The 14,329-nt window shown below is 45.5% G+C and overlaps 1 protein-coding gene across 6 annotated transcripts in view; it reads left to right on the forward strand.

Annotated features, from left to right (window-relative positions):
- Positions 1–14,329, forward strand: part of LOC147880794 (uncharacterized) — a 142,971-nt gene that overhangs the window by 68,730 nt on the left and 59,912 nt on the right. The gene's annotated exons all lie outside the window — the stretch shown is intronic.

Genomic DNA, 14,329 nt, shown 5'->3' on the forward strand with positions numbered 1-14,329 from the left:
TTTAGGCTTCTATAGTGTATCTCTCACTCTCCAATTTCACATGGTATTAGAGCCTTATAATGGGCCTATACTATTGTAGAATGCGGGAAGCTAATTGTAAAATGTGTTGAGTATATGTATGTGTTGCCTCCAAATTTATATCACATTGTGTATTCAGCATTTGTCTCCATCTCTCTTGTGGTGTACTCCAACACACTCATCCCTCCCAACCTTCTCTCTTGTGAATGGGGTGGAGAAGAGTTGGGCTAAGATGCTTCATCACCTCCCATTCTTTAGCTTTTTTTGAGCTTGTAAGGGTTTATGCAACCATTCTTCACTCCCATGTAGTTGAGGGAGTTGTAAGGCCATTATCATTCAAGAAGATTTTCACTCTGAGCTATGGAGGTCCGTACTCTGCACGACATCCGTACGTCCGACAGATCCGTACAGTTGTGCGCCGTCGTCCGTACTCTGCACGACATCCGTACGTCATCCGTACTCTGATCGCCATCTGTACAGTCCGTACGACTGTACGGAATCCGTGCCTGCACAGGCTGACAACTTCTCTAGCTCCATCTTCACGGAGATCTGCATCCTTTTTACACTTCTACTTCTGCCCGGGATTAAGGTAAGCTTTGCCTCTTTCAGTTTGCTGAACAGTCTCTCCTTTTTTGCTGGTTCCTCCTGCTTCGATGGGCTGTCATATGCTATGGCCTTGACAAAGTGGTGAGAGAACCGGCTTCTTGGATCTCTCCTCTCATTTATTTCTGCAATATTGTAAGGGAATAGACACTGCCCTTGCATCCTAGCAAGAGATAAGACCTTCCCACATGGCATCTTCCTCTCATTCTCTCATATCTATCGACAAATTCAATGGGACCAACTTTCATACTTGGCAGATCAAAATCAAGTGCCATCTTATGAAAGAAGGTCTTTGGGACATTGTTCAATGTGCTGCTCCCGAAGGTCCTTCTGAGCAAGTTGTCACTGCCAAGAATGACAAAGCCTATGCTATTATATTGCTCGGCCTTGGAGATGATTACATTCATCACATCTCCGACATACAGTCTGCTCCTCAAGCATGGATCACTTTGGATACCCTTTTTGGAGCCCGATCTAAAAACTCTAAGATTGCACTTATGATCTCATTCTTTGATCTACATATGCAGGAAGGAGCTACTATAGCCTCTCATGTCAATTATCTTTGCAGTCTTATGGTTCAGCTTGCGTCAGTCAAGTCTCCCATCTCCGAAGATATTGCTATTGCTGTGCTTCTCAAAAGCTTACCTGACTCCTATGCTACTCTTGTCACTACCTTCAAGTATCATAATAATCCTTCTCTTGAGGGTATCATCAATGCTCTCCAAGAGGAAGAAAGAACTCAACAACGAAAGGTAACTGACACTGCATTTTTAGCAAAGAAGGGAAGTTCTAAGGTAAAGAAGCCTTGCACCCATTGTGGCAAAACTAATCATATGGAGAAGGACTGTTTCAAGGCTCATCCATGCACCATTTGTGGCCGTTATAATGACTGGGAGAGGGACTGCTACTCCAAAACCTCTACATCAGCTCCTGCATCTACCTCAGCCCATGTTGCTGCAACATCTCCATCAGTTGATCCTGCTGTTCCTTCCTCACATGATGAGAAGTGGGCTTTCTGATTACTTCTATGTCTTGTCTACCACCTTGACCACCGATGATGTAGGTCAAGGGGTTCTAGTGTCTTGGTCTTTCTATTTGTCTACAGTCAGTCTTCTGTCTATCTAGTCTTGTCTGTCTGTCTATCAATCTGACTGTGTTTTGTTTTAGATCCATCTTGTCCCTACCCTTGTGGACCCATATGAGGATTTCACTTGAGGAGGGGTGTCTCAGGATCTTTGTCTGTCATGTCTTCCTCACATGATGAGAAGTGGGCTTTCTGATTACTTCTATGTCTTGTCTACCACCTTGACCACCGATGATGTAGGTCAAGGGGTTCTAGTGTCTTGGTCTTTCTATTTGTCTACAGTCAGTCTTCTGTCTATCTAGTCTTGTCTGTCTGTCTATCAATCTGACTGTGTTTTGTTTTAGATCCATCTTGTCCCTACCCTTGTGGACCGGTGAGGAGGGGTGTCTCAGGATCTTTGTCTGTCATGTCTTCTATCTTGTCTCTCAGTCTATCAGTCTTTATGTCTGTCTTCTAGTCTTGTTTTTCTGTCTTACTCCTAGTGTCCACTTAAGGAGGGTGTTGGAGATAAGTGCACACTAAGTGTACTATTTCCTAGTCTACATTTGTCTAAGTCTAAGTCTAGTCTTTATGTCTTGAGTGTGTGCCATGTGGCACTTCTACAATTATCCCATAAGCACTCTTGCTTTATGACTTGTACTTTGGCCCATATATTCAATGGGTCACATCATTGTAATCAATTAGTCTAGCTTGTGTCTTGTCTACACTCTTCTCCAGGTATTTCTAGTCTTTCAGTCTTGTTATTTCATTTCCAGTTTCTAGTTCTAGTTCTTGCTTCCATATTCCAACACCCTCCCCCAATGTATTCTGGATGCATCACCGAAGGAGGAAAGGGTTGCTGTCCATAATTCACTGACTGAAAATTGTTGCCCTGTGGGGCATTCCCCGTGCCAAGAGCAATTGAGGGCATTAAAGCTGGAGTCACGGGTGGCTGTCCACTTGAAGGTGCATCATTATGCATAGGCCTTTGCTTCCTTTGCTTCTTCTTGGCTGTCTTTTTGCTCTTGGGAGGGGCATTCAAAATTTCAGCTAGATTCCGGGTTAATTGTGTCAAAGTGCCCACTACACTTGCCAAGTTCATCCTGAAAGGGCTTCTACATCAGCTTCAGCTTGGGATACCTCAGTGGCATGCCCCGAAAGAACATGCTGTCCCTCAACATCATGCCCTTCTTCACCCTCACTGGTGTTTTGCTCCTCCTCAAAGCTGTCCGACCTCCTGTCTTCCTCTTGCTCTGAGATAGTCAGAGACCTCTCCTGGTGTGACATGCTTGCTGTTTTTATGGCTGTAACAAGAATGCAATGGAGGCTTTCTTCACCCAACACTAGGAGGGCTCACCTCTATAGGAAGATGGTGACAGTCCCGCCAATGGAAGCACTGAAATCGTCCTTTAGGTAACTAAAGAGCAGTAAACTGTAACTAACTTAGCATGCACTTTATTCACAACCACATTGCAACATTTCCAGCACTTCGATTAGTTAAATTTCACTAAGAAACAACTTTGAAAACATCCTTCCGGTATTTGTATAACTCTTCAGGCAATGGCAATTGTGCAATTACATCAAAGGCTCACCCTTGCACTCTGCCACACTAGTAGTCCACTGCCCAAGCCAATACTTGGCATTAGAATGCATCCAATTCCCAAGTCTCACTAGAACCCAATCATCAAGGCATAGCCAAGGATTCCATACTGACTGTGCCCCACTGAAAGTGGCAATGCATTCCTCAAGTCCCAGAAAATACTCAAACAGCCTCAAGGCATAAGAACTTCAATACACAGTCTCCTTAGCACCTTTCCAGGCACAACCTGTATGGCCTAGAGAGAGCCCCGAAGCAAAACAGAAGCAATAACAAGTTCAAAAAGGACAAATGAAATCCAAAAGGAAGTCAGAATATCCATACCTGCTGTCCATGGAAAAGGGGCAAGCTCTATTCCTGCACTTCTCCTTTGTCCAGTCCCCCAAGGGTGTAGAAATGACTTCCAGCCAAGGGCAAAGAGAGAGAATGAGAGAGAGAGAAGATTCTAGGAGCTGAGAATAGAAAGAAGAGCACGGCTCACGGGTGTAGAGGCCAAAAACAGGAGATAAAGGCTAGAGCATCAACAATAGGTCTTGGGAGGTGCACCGACAGCCTGTACATCTTTGAGAAACAACCTTGGGGTGCGTGCCAATCGTAGAAATCAGTGCACAGCAGCAAAACCAGCCTAGGACTGCGTGCTAGGATGCATGCCAGCAGAAAAAATCAAGTCTATACGGCATCAAAAGCATTCGAAAGCGAGCTAGGAAGTTTGGTATAATATTTGTGGCGTCCGCACAGTAGGAATTAAGGCTCCTCGGGAAGCAAGAGAGAGAGAAAGAAAGAAAGAAAGTTTATTAAAGTCTTCGGAAGACTGATGGGTCTATGAGACTGTTAGAAACCTGATACAATGAGTTGTGGTAGTGGAGCTACTAAACGGGCATCCATATCAATGGAGAATGCAGAAAATGCGAAATGACAGTACTAAATCCTAAGTACAACATAGTCATGTCTCAACTATATATATATCAATCTCTGCATCATCGTCGACATCATCATAACCATCATCATCATCATCAACAACAATAGGACATCAGGATGGATGGGGTTGTGGAAGAGGAGGCATGAGGTCAGCAATAGAGCGCTGTCGCCCCCCCAAGGGTGCAGTCCTGGTATGTCTCTTGGTCGTAGCTCTGTGTTTGACCAGGGCCAGTGTGACTCCCGTCGGTCGGGCTCCGACCCTAAACAAGGAGGGGATGTCCCCAAGTATGATTTGTGAGTCAACCCTCTGTCTGAGCTGTCGGGTCACAGGCTCCAGGTCACGGTCATGTCGAGGCCTCGCCTCGTGGGGGTCTATGTGATCTGGCTGAAAGAACTCCGTGATAGAGCTCTAAGAAGTATCAGTCGAGGAGGAGGTTTGCCCCTGTCTTCGTGCTCGGAGTATCCTATTGCAGTGTCTAAGCACCTCATGAATGAAAGTAGCCAAACATCGCTGGTCTGGGTAGGAGAGGAAACGGGCCAAAACTCCATGACTATCTCTGAAGAGGCAGTAGAAACGCCCTCGGATCTCATAGTAGATAGGACACTTGAAGATGAAATGCTCCTCTGTCTCAACCTCCTGCGTGTCACATAGTGTGCATATGCGCCTCTCCCTGGGTAATTGCTCCGCTCTGCTGCTCTCAATACGAAGTTTGGGTGAAGAGACTCGGAACTGCCCAAGAGAGATCCTCAGCGAGGGGGGTAGGTGAATTTGCGTGTATCCTGGTGGATCAATAAAACCATCCGTTGTGATATGTAAGAAGTGATCTCTATAGAAGCCTAGCTTCACTGGAAGATCACTCGGGCCCAACCAGGTCCGGAATGTGTGTAGCTGTAGTAGATCCTCACGGATAACCTGGTTGACCTCGTGTGATAGGAGGGGAGAAAAAGAAGCATCCATGTTGTACGGGAAAGGAGGCAGTTTGTCCATGTGGAGCCCGAGCCTTGCAAACCATCTCTCTGTGCTAGCACATCTAGTCCCCCCCTGTTGCAAGTGCCATAGAAAAGGACAATGCTAGCCATGGTATCTTGCTACGCCCGGATTTGTAATCCCCATACTCTTGACTCGGTACAGATACATGATGACCTGAAACGCAGCATCTAGCTGTAATGGGGGTGACCCAAACTCCGCCTGAATGATTTGGTGAGGGAGGGATGGCTTACCACAGATCATCCGTGATAACATGAGAACCTGTAGCCGCTCCACCCTGGCCCACTCTGTATCCGACAAGTCTGCCCCCAGCATGGACTCCCATACATCCTTGTTGGGCGGACCAAGGAGTCAAAGAGCAACCCTTTGGTCCATGGATCCTGAATGTGAGAGCGGAAGCACTGTCTCTCTAGCCTAGCCAATGAAGCATATCCTGTGCTCAGGTGTGCACGCATTGCGGGTCTCATGGTGAAGATGGGTCCGAAAAAGACAACCCCAAGGTAAGTGTATGATGAAACTATCTCAAGAGGGGACCCATTAGATGTGAAATGCTGATCTCGCATGACGGCTCGAGATGTATTGAAGATCATAACCTTGGTTTTACTTAAGTTGACCTTCAAATCATGAGACTCACAAAAGGACTGTAGTTCGTCAAGGTGTCTCTGGAGCCCTTCTGCTGAGGAGGATAAGAGAGCCACGTCATCTGCGTAAAGTAATATCCGGATCAGCGGGCCCGCGAGGGAGCAACCTACCGTCCATGTAGAGGCGAGAGAGAGAGAGAGAGAGAGAGAGAGAGAGAGAGAGAGAGAGAGAGAGCACCTCAAAATGCGTGAAGGAGAGCAAATGACGCGTTGAGGAAATCCGTACGAATGAGGAATGCCTTAAAAACATTTTATGTAGGGACTTTGGAGGGAAGGGTCCATGGCAAATTGCCACGTGGCACATTTTCCTCCCTTTCGTTAAAGTCCTAACCCCTACAACCAATGAGAGACTAAAAGCTCTAGCCCCACTTTACTAATGACACATGGGTTTCCTCGTGGGCCCAACTTTTAGATCCCTCTTTTCTAGCATTAGCCTAACACTTGGGCCTAGCGGTTGCACCTAGGCATTGGATGCATTCCTAGGGACTTTTGAGAAGAATCACTTCCCCTATGCTAGTCCCCCAAGTCAAAGGTAGTCACGGTTACCAAATTCACGTCCTTGTGGCATTGTATGTCCCTCTTGCTTTTTGCAAACAAGACTACATTGTCCTCATAAATAAGTAGTAATAGGGCATGTCTTGCAGTCCAAACTCCTTCTCTGTTGTGCATTCTCATCGGACCTTCTAGGCATCAGTAAAGAGACTGAAAAGAGTTGGTGAGACGTGGCAACCTTGTTTGACCCCTATGGCACTGCTTATGACAACATTTCCTATGGAGCATGATCCATCTATAGGTGGTTGTGCCGATGCGGCTAATCTTTCTCATATAGTCGATATGTGGCCTCTTTGAGTTCTTTAGGGATTTCGAGCTGTTACAATCTTTGCCATTGCCTCGAGCATGGCACTTGTCATAGGCTTTCTTGAAGTCTATAAAGCAACAAAAGGCAACTTTCTTCTTATGCTTGGCTCTCTGATGCAGCTCTTATGGCAATTACGTGGTCACTGTCCAATGTTTTGTGACGAAACCCTACCTCTGTGTGTGTGTGTGTGAAAAAGAGAGAGAGAGAGAGAGAGAGAGAGAGAGAGAGAGAGAGAGAGAGCATTGTATTAACGTCTTCGGAAGGCCTTGTGGGTCTATGAGACAAAGTACAATCAAGAAAGTAACTCATACAAGTCACTGTGGGTTGAAGAAAAGGGTTTCGTAAGGCCCTTGTTGAGGGCTAAGCTAATAATCTCAAAACTCAGAAATGCAAAGCTAGTGCTCCAAATACATATCCAGGCACCAAGATTGAGACGTGAAGATAGACATATCTCTGTCTGTCAAGCCGTCTCTCGTTGTGGCGGGGGGCATGGTCTCCGTGATCTTTGTATCCGGTGAACTATAGCAAGAGTGACTCCTCGGCTCGGATGGCCTTCTCTCAGTAGAGCTCTATTGTGCGTGCTCTGGTCAGCCTTTACATCGTGTGTGGTCTTGTGTTGCTAGCTCCATCGCTCCACTCCATCTCTTCCCGCTGATCCATGGTAGACCTCATGTCGGCTATCTCCTCCTCTTCCTCGGGCTTGACTCAAAGGCATAGAAGTTGGTGACGTGTTGTTGTGCTCAGTTTATCTCGTGTGGCACTGTCACTTGCTGCTGTTTGATATGCTGTAATAAGTCCCTCTGTGTTGTTGTATCTCCATCAAATAGAGGCGAATGTAGACCTGGTCATGGAATTGGATCAGCTAGAGAGTGGACCGAACCCATGTCCCTCCTGAAAGAGACAGTGGTACCGTTCTCGGATCTCATAGTAGGCGGGGCAATACATAGGAAGTAGGGGGGAATGGAGGTAGAGGGGGGGGGGAAGAGAGAGAGAGAGTCTATTAATGTCATGGGACAGCATAGAACCAACCAATACATCAGTTTAGGAAGGGCACATGGCAGCTCCCATAGAGTGCAAAAGCATCTCTATTTATTTAGAGTAGCTACATCTAATGAAGCATAAAAACATATTATCGGCCATACATCAGTTTAAGACTCCCATCTTTTGGTTTGGATTTGAATTCTTTGATAATTGCCATGCCTTCACGGTATACTGCACTTTTTCCACCTTACTTGCAGCTCTAACCTTGACCAATTCAGTCGCTTTGTTCTTCAGTTGAGCTCCTCAGCTATCCTTACCTTTGTCCCTTTCAGCTTATGTGATTGGCAAAGAATCTTGGTTCACAGTTTACGTGATTTCAAAGTGATGATAGCATGCCCCTTGGAGTGTTTGACATTAGTTGCTATTTTATCATCTTCTTCATTGTCATCCTTCCATTCAATGTTGGGCATGGCTGCTTTGACCTGTGCTAAAGTTTCACTGAAAGAGTCCTCATCTTTGTACCAGTTTTCATGAAGTCCTATTATCAGAATCTTCAACGAGTTTGCATATCTAGCTTCATGCGCCTTAAATGTCAGTTCTACTTGCCTTTGTCTCAACTTCCACACTTACCTCCTTATTTACTGTTTGTATTTCAAGTGAATGAAGTCTTTAATTGTGGGACTGTTTGAGGAGTGGGTAGGGAAGCCTTACTAAAGATCGACGGGTCTATGAGACTAATTGAAAACCTAATACAATGAGAGAGAGAGAGAGAGAAGAAGAAGAAGAAGAAGAAGAAGAATGTATTACCGTCCTCTGGGGGCCGAAATACCGACCCATGGGACCCATAAAAGTCACGATACAAGTGTCTGCTTCCTTTTATGGAAGGGGGGGAGAACAATTATTTTGAAATATATTGAGTAATACAACATTCACGATATTTAAGAACCTTGGCAATATAGTTACCCAGAGTGGCTATATGGCTATGTGAGAGCAAGCTGGCTAGGGTGTCGTGTTCCTCTGTAATATTGTTAAAGTCCCTCCTTATGCAGGCATACTGTGTGCATGTAAGGAGGACATGTGCTTCTGTCTCTACTTGTTCTTGGTCACACAGCTTGCAAAATAGCGTCTTGCTTTTGTTTGTCTTTTGAGGCCTTTTACTTGCTTCCCATGCTTTCATTGGTAATCTCTGCGACCCTGTGGACTTGACCTTCATTATGTATTTGAAAACCCTTCGTAGTGCTCTCAGTTCAATGGGCCTTGTACCGGTCTCAATAAGCATGATTGAGTATGGTGTAGTAATTTTAACTCCCAGATGCCGTCTTAGAAATGATTTCTGTATTTTTTCAATATCATTCCATTTTGATGCTGAGATGGTACCTCCCCATACTTCTACTGCATATAGGACTGTTTGCACCACATAAGCATCAAATAAAATCCGTCTGATGCAGAGAGAGAGAGTTTACTAAAGTCTAAAGACCGATGGGTCTATGAGGCTGATAGAAAACGAGAGAGAGAGAGAGAGAGAGAGAGAGAGAGAGAGAGAGAGAATTTCTGGCCACACTAGCCATCTCTTCCTTGGCTGAGCTAACCTGAGTACTGATCATCTCTTTGACTGTAGAAACAAGTGTTGGTGGTGGCGGAGAGGTGCTGCACTTTTCCATGACCTCTGAAATGATCTCCTTCTTGTCCTTACTCTCCATCTCCTTCACCTTTCTTCCAAGAGCTGCAACCATAAGCCTGATCTCTTTAACTTCTTGATTTAGGTAGTAAATTTGTTCCTGTGGATCTGATCCAATTGTTCTTTTGAATGTAAATGCATAAGGACTAGGTGTGGCTGCAACGGAGGAGTACGAAGGCTTAGTGGTCGGGGTAGAGGCAAACAACTTAGTCTTGGGAAACTCCATATTGGCCTGCATAAGTCTGAGGAGCCTCCTGTTGAAGCTAACCCCTAAGCTGGGCTAGGGGTTCAGCCCAGCCTAGGGTTGTAGGAAAGAAAGCGACGCTACTGGCGATGCCCTAGTCAGAAGGTAGTACAAGCCTTGTACAGAAGTATGGGCTGTACGGCGGAGGGGGGGAGAGAGAGAGAGAGAGAGAGAGAGAGAGAGAGAGAGAGGGGGGGGTAGGTATTAACGTCTTTTGGAGACCTCGCGGGTCTATGAGATAAGGTACAAAATATATGTAACCCATACAAGCCACTGTGGGCTGTAGCAAAGGGCTCACTAAGGCCCTTGCAAAAAGCTAGTACAAAATAGTAGGAAAAGAGCAATCAAGTATTGCTCAGAACCAGAGCTCCAAGTACATGTGTAGGCTCTATATAACCTAGCTCCCCGATGGCCCTGTGATGTGATGCAAAGAGCTCACATATCTGTGTCTGATGGGCTCTCCCCCACGGTGGCGGGGGGTGTGCTTTCTTGGACTCAATATCCGATGGGCTACATCGAGAGTAGTGTCTCGTCTCTGGCGGTCCCCTTTGAGGAGGGCTGAGATAGGTTGCGAACCTCAATCGTGGGTGCTCTGGTCAACCCACATGCCGTGTGTGGTCTTCACGTCTCTCGTCCAACCACATCCTGGTAGCGGGTCTCACTATTGATCCATAGCGCTCTCGTCCGTCGAGCTCCTTACCCTCGATCTCATCTGGTGCTTGCTCGGATGCGTAAAAATCAGTGATGCGTGTCTATGCTCCGGTGTCCCGAGGCATCAATTGTAGCTGGCTTGCCGCACAAAGGAATCTTTGTATCTCTGTATCTCATCAGGTAGATCTAATGCAAACCTCGTTGGGGAAATGTATCAGCCGTGTGAGTGGTTCAAAGCCGAGCCCCCCTCGAAAGAGGCAGTGGAACGTCCTCGGATCTCATAGTAGGCTGCACAGACACATAGAAAATGCTTCTTTGTCTCTACCTCCCCCATCGTGCATAGTCTACAGACCGGCTGCTCTGTAGGTATGCCGGCCGCTTTCCTTGCCTCAATCTGCAACTGGTGGGATGAGACTCGTATCTCTCCGATAGCAATCTGCAAGGCGTGTGAGACTCTCCTATCCTTGAGGTACTGGGGCGTGGTGATGAGACTATGCTCCGATATCCTCAAAAACTGGTCATGATAGAATTGGGTCTTGGTGGGGAACTCCTGATCCCCCTCCCAAGGCCAAGTTATATGGAACTGGAGAAGGTCTAACCGTATGATACAGTTTATCTCATCATGTGGAATGAGCTCTGGTGGTGCATCCATGCTGTACTGAAAGGGGGGAGCCTGTCCATCCGGATACTACGGTTAATCTCATCATGTGGAATGAGCTTCAATGGTGCATCTATGCTGTACTGGAATGGGGGGAGCTTATCCATCTGGATATCGTGGCTATCAAACCATGTGGACACCCCTGCCTACCATGCTGTATCAAAGCCTCTCTCTGCTAGTCGTCGGGATGACTCTAGTGCCAGTCTCGGTAATCTTCACTGAGGTAGGGCCCAAACTCTGTGGAGAAAAGTCATGGTCTAGAAGAGGGCGTCCACCTAGAGAGGTATCATGGTAAGCTCTGCTTGTGTGATCTGATGGGGAATTGAAGGCTTACGCTGAATCATCCTAGATCCCATGTCAAATCCCTTCCAGTCAGTAGCTGAAAGGTCACTCCCCCAAAAAGGTGCTGCACACATGGCAGTCGGTCTCACGAGAGTGTCAAAAAGCCAACCCTTCGTTGGTGGATCTTGGAAACGCACCTGGAAACAATCTCTCTCTAATTGGGCCAGGGTACTCTTTCATCATGTGAAGATTGCACTCAAACAGGAGGGGGTAAGTGCCTCCCCTAGACCTCAATAAATTTAAAAGTGTAGAATCCACTAAAAGGATCTCATGCATTGTTGAGGACAAGCACTAAAGTACTCAAACGGGAGAGAAGTGAAGATTGCACTCAAACAGGAGGGGGTAAGTGCCTCCCCTAGACCTCAATAAATTTAAAAGTGTAGAATCCACTAAAAGGATCTCTTGCATTGCTGAGGACAAGCACTAAAGTACTCAAACAGGAGAGAAGTGAAGATTGCACTCAAACAGGAGGGGGTAAGTGCCTCCCCTAGACCTCAATAAATTTAAAAGTGTAGAATCCACTAAAAGGATCTCATGCATTGTTGAGGACAAGCACTTAAGTACTCAAACAGGAGAGAAGTGAAGATTGTAGTCAAACAGGAGGGCGGAAGTGCATCCCCTAGACCTCAATAAATGTAAAAGTGTAGAATCCACTAAAAGGATCTCATGCATTGTTGAGGACAAGCACTTAAGTACTCCAAACCTAAAGAAATTTAGAACCCAACAAGACGATCTCATGGAGCACGAGGATGTCTTCAAATGTATCCCTTGACAATTCCCTTTGGTAGATATCTCCTCTAACTATAGGTTGAGTTTCTCTACCTTCTAGGAGGTGGGGACAAGGAGCAATGTGAAGAACGAATTGTTCTCCTTGAAGCAGTTGCCACCGTCCAAAAGGAAATGTGAGGTCTCCTTAGGACCCTAACTGTCTAGCGAACTAAGGTGTGACTATGGTTGCTAACTGCTTAAATGCTTAGATACGCTTGGTATAGGCACTTTGGCATACATTTTTCTCTTGTTTGTAGTATGAGTAGGGTCTTGATCGTGTCTCAATGATCACAACTCAGATTGCATTATTGCACATGATTGATGTGTGATGCCAATGGCAATGAATTCATTGTGTGTGTGTGCAAAATGCATATTATAAATTTAAGCTTGATATTTGTCCCTCTCTTGGGGGTCCCTTGGGTCGGTTGCTTTTGGGCCCATATTTGAAAGGGAGACACTTGTGTATTTGGCAACTTAAAGACATTTGACGTAACTTCATTCCGAAGTTTCTCATAATTTATTGCATTGGGATGACCTTGTATATACATCTCCCATTTATCCATCCTTGCAGGTTCCTCTTTATACTATCCTCTCTCTTTTGTTGACTCTAGAGTCTTTGGTTGAAGTCTAGTTGGATTTAGTGCTTGGTCTTGTTGACATGATGATGAGGATTGTGGTGATGATGATGTCATTTTATTGATGATATGACTATGTACTACTTAGGACTTAGCATTCAGCATGGGTGATGATGCTCGTTGGCAGATGTATTACCATCTTCGGTAGGCCTCATTGCCTATGAGACAAAGTACAATATCAAAGTAACTCATACAGGCCTCTGTGGGCTGAGTCAAAGGTGTCACTAAGGCCCTTTGCTAAGTAATCGACTAAGCTAAGAAAAAAAGCTCAAAGCTCAAAGCTAAATCAAGACAAATATCCAGGTGCCATGGTGACTCTTCTATGAGTTGCAAAAATATCCAGGTGCCATGGTGGCTCTCCTATGAGCTGCAAAAATATCTCATCTCTGTGTCTGCCGGGTCGTCTTCCACTGTGGTGAGGGGTGTGGTCTCTATGATCTCTGTATTGGGTGGGCTATCTTGAGAGTGAAGCGCGATCCCCTCCGAGTAGAGTTGGGATGAGCTGAACCTCCGTTGTGCATGCTCTGGTCCTTCTTTGCATCATGGGTGACTAGCATCTCTGGTTGCAATATTCCCTCGTCGCCGTCTCATCCCGCTGACCCATGCTGCCCTCATATTGTCTATCTCCTCCTACTCTAGTCTGTCGTAGAAATCTATGATGTGCCGTTGAGCTCGGTCCATCCCTATCTCTCAAGGTATTGTCTCTTCCTGCTATCTGATTTGGCACAGTAGGAGCTCTTTGTGTCGTCCCATCTCCATCAAATAGAGGTCATATATATATATATATAGAGAGAGAGAGAGAGAGAGAGAGAGAGAGAGAGAGAGAGAGAGTAATATTAACATCTGCAGAGGGCCTATGCTAAATGTTAAAAAGACTCACAACATTTGGATAAACCAGAGAATTGAGGAGTGCATATGGCATCTCAGCTCGAGGTTATTATAGCATACATCTAAATTCTAGTCCTATCATAAAATTGCCTGGTCTTCATTACATCAGTTTAAGACTGAGGGTCTTTCGGTTTAGATTTGAAATCTCTAATCAATGCCAATCTGTCTCGGTAGACTGCCCATTTTCGAGCTGAGAGAGAGAGAGAGAGAGAGAGAGAGAGAGAGAGAGAGAGAGAACTGAAACCAAAAGGTCTATGGGATAGCAAGAAACCCTCTAGTACATAGGCTTTAGGGAGGGCACATGGCAGCTCCCAAGGAGTGCAAACGCAACCCCCATTATTTAGAGTACCTACACAATAGTTTGAAGGAGTAAACAGCCATACATCAGTTTAAGACTGAGAGTCTTTTGGTTTTGATTCAAACTCTATGATTAGGGCTATGCCTTCATGGTATCTATCCATACCTTGGTACCCTTCAACTTGTAAGATTGTCGAAGAAGCTTGATCCACATATCTTTTGACTTCAATGTAAGGATTGCATGACCTTTATAGTGCATAATAGAAGCTGGCTTGGAGTCGTCATCATCGTGCTCATCATCATCCACCCATTCAATGTTGGGCAAGCTTGCTTTGATCTTTGTCAATATTTCACTATATGTGTCCTCTTTGTACCAATCTTTTGGGAGTCGTCCTATTCTAATCTTCAGTGCATTACCACATCTGGCTTTGTGTTCTTTAATCTCTGCTTGAATATCAGACTTACTTGCTTTGGTGTCCACTTCCACAGTCACTTCCTTC

This window comes from Dipteris shenzhenensis, chromosome 32 (assembly GCF_047967505.1).
Source record: "Dipteris shenzhenensis isolate YYH24624 ecotype China chromosome 32, Dip_SZ_1.0, whole genome shotgun sequence".
In the NCBI taxonomy this organism is placed as follows: domain Eukaryota; kingdom Viridiplantae; phylum Streptophyta; class Polypodiopsida; order Gleicheniales; family Dipteridaceae; genus Dipteris; species Dipteris shenzhenensis.